Source organism: Myotis brandtii, unplaced genomic scaffold (assembly GCF_000412655.1).
Source record: "Myotis brandtii unplaced genomic scaffold, ASM41265v1 scaffold8, whole genome shotgun sequence".
Taxonomy (NCBI): Eukaryota; Metazoa; Chordata; class Mammalia; order Chiroptera; family Vespertilionidae; genus Myotis; species Myotis brandtii.
This window is the reverse complement of record NW_005371219.1, coordinates 4,129,902-4,132,901: the sequence shown is the minus strand read 5'-3', so window position 1 is coordinate 4,132,901 and position 3,000 is coordinate 4,129,902.

Below are 3,000 nucleotides of genomic sequence, written 5' to 3'. Positions count from 1 at the left end.
GAGATGGTACCGCATTGTCATTTTGATTTGCATCTCTTGGATGATTAGTGACTTTGAACATGTTTTCATATGTCTCTTGGCCTTCCTTCTGAAATTGTCTCATTTTAACTGTGGGCAACTTACTTTGAATTTTTCACAATTACATAGGCATTTGCAACATAAATGGACCTTGAAGGCATTATGCTAAGCGAGATAAGTCAGAGAAAGACTATATGATATAGCTTATATGTGGAATCCAAAAAAAGCTGAACTGTAGAAACAGAGAGTAGAATGGTGATTACCAAGGGTTGGGGTTGGGGTGGGCAGGAAATTGGGAAAATTTTGGTCAAAGGTACAGACTTACAACTAGAAGGTGAATATGTTCTGGGATCTAACGCACAGCAACATGATTATTGCCAACAATGCTGCCTTATGTACTTCAAAGTTGCTAAGAGACTAGAGCACCAATATTCGCACCACAAAAAAGAAATAATAATTATGTGAAATGATAGCTAACACTATGGTGGTAATGGTATATGTTCATGTAAATGTATCAAATCAACACATGGTCCACATGAAACTTATGCAATGTTATATGTCAATTATATCTCAATTTTAAAAAGTACATAGGCCAAATAAAGTCTGCTGTCAGCGAAACTGGCCTTTGAGCCACTAGTGTATTAATTTGGTTTGATTGGCTTAGATTATTGGAATAGTCTTCTTACCTGCATTTCTCACCTTTTTACCTTGATTTCTCTACCTTCATATTTTGACCCATCTTATTCACAGATATCCCCTCAAACTTTGTAAATCATCAGTCCATTTATCTACAGAAAAAAGTACGAATTGCTTTTTTGTACAGAAAAAAGTACAAATTTGTACAGAAAGTACAAATCTGACATTCAAGAAACTATATCATTTGGCTCTTAATTATCTTTCCTACTTTTTCATTATAACTGTTTCTACAGGAACCCTACTCTGTATTCAAAGTAGAAAAGCCAGGTGAATTGCAACCTCTAGATTCTTTTTTAAATCCTCACCCAAGAATATTTATCTATTGATTATTTATTTATATTTTGTTAATTCTCACCCAAGCATATTTTTTCCATTGATTTTTAGAGAGAGTGGAAGAGAGAAGGAGAGACAGAGAGAGACACTGGTGTGCGAGAGACACATCAATTGATTGCCTTCTCCATGCACCCCAACCTGGGCTGGGCCAGGGATCAAGCCTGCAACCAAGGTACATGCCCTTGACCTAGAATCAAACCCAGGACTCCTCGGTCCTTGGGCTGAGGCTCTAACCACTGAGAAAACCACGTAGGATACCTATATTCCTCCTCTTCATTTATCTGATGATTTCAGTCTTTTCAAACTCACTTTATGTCTGTGAATTCTTTTTTGATTTTTCTAGACCACTGTTACTTCTGTGATATTTGCTATGTTTAGATTTGGTATATAGTTTATGCCACTTTGTTATTTTAATACACGCTCTTATGTATGTTGGTTTTATCTCAATAAATGTATGATGATGGTGAAGTAGTATATGCTGCTTCAAAATATAGGAAATGAAAAGCTAACATATACATCAAAGGACTGACTTTCTTAAGTAACCTATACCCCTGAGTAACATCATGACACCAAAACGGAGAATCAAGACATAAAAAATGGTCACTAACCCATCTGCTTGGGAACATTCCTATGATTGATGAAACTTTGGACCAAATTGGCCAGATGTTCTGTTCAAAGCCAAATATATGTTTTTAGAGTGAAATTCTGTGACAAAAAATACAGGACATTTTTTTAAATTTTATTTTTTTTCTCAGAAGCTTCTAGCTATGTTCTTCTGTCTGCTTACCCTCTCCAGAAGGCAGTATAGATGAAATATAGCCCTGAATTACCAAGTTTTGTGTCAGATTGAATTTTCATTACTCAGTCATGGTTCTTAACATCAGATTGTCTATCATATTAGAACGTGTCTTTAGGCAAGTTGTAATCTATTATTTATATTTAATCAAAACTGCTCCTGAGTACATAACAATTTCACATATAGGGTACTGCCAATCCAACCTAAGAATCTCAAGTTGCAGAATCTGTCATCTCACATCTGGGTGTTAACGTTGAGTGCTGGGAGTGTCATTACTAGCATTTCCCCAACGTTGCCCTTTACACTGTCTACCCTGAGTGTGAAATGCTCTCATACTCTTGTGGCAATCTAATTATGATATTGGATTTTCCTTTTTGTCCTTCTCAGCTCTAATATCTTCAAATGACATCTCTTATTACCTGTGTTAGCAAGAGCAGCCATATTTTCCTGCAACCAGGCTGGTTCCTCTTAATGAAGAGAAGTTTTGTACATTAGTATTCCCAATTGGTTTCTAAAAATAAAGCCTAACACTTTCCTTAGGACAGAGTGAAACACAGCTAGTCTACAATTTTTCTCAATCTAGAGCATCCCTGGGCCTTTATTACTGTCATCTAATTTCAGTTCCTCAAGAATTTCTCCTGAATGCTTGGCTAATGTTACTCCAGTTAAATCACCTTGCTGTTTAAATGTTGTGCTAAGAATTTGGCCAATGAGGACTTTTTAAGATGAGTTAACACTAATTTTGACGATGTGACCGATGAATGTTAATGCTGCAGTCTTGTTCATTCTCTTGTTTTATGAGCAAATGAACCTTGTGAGGGATTCAAAGACAGCTTCCACTGCCCACTTGCAGCAGCTGATGTATTTGGATCCTCCAAAGAGCAGTTGAAATACAATCAGGCTGAGCACAGCAGAGTGCGTAGCTAGCTTGTTTATTTCTTTCGTTTTGAGTTAAACCTTTTTTTTTCTTCTTTTTCTTTCTCAGCTTTAGCCTAATGGTCCATCTCCAAACTGGAGTTGGTAGCATGCGTTGTGCTCACTGTCAACATCCTCCCATCTGTTCTTCATCTGCTTTGGGCAAGTTTTCCAAAAACAATTCGGTTTTGTCAGTTTCCACCTCATTTAAACACATTCCAAAGCTGTGAATTACTGTCCTG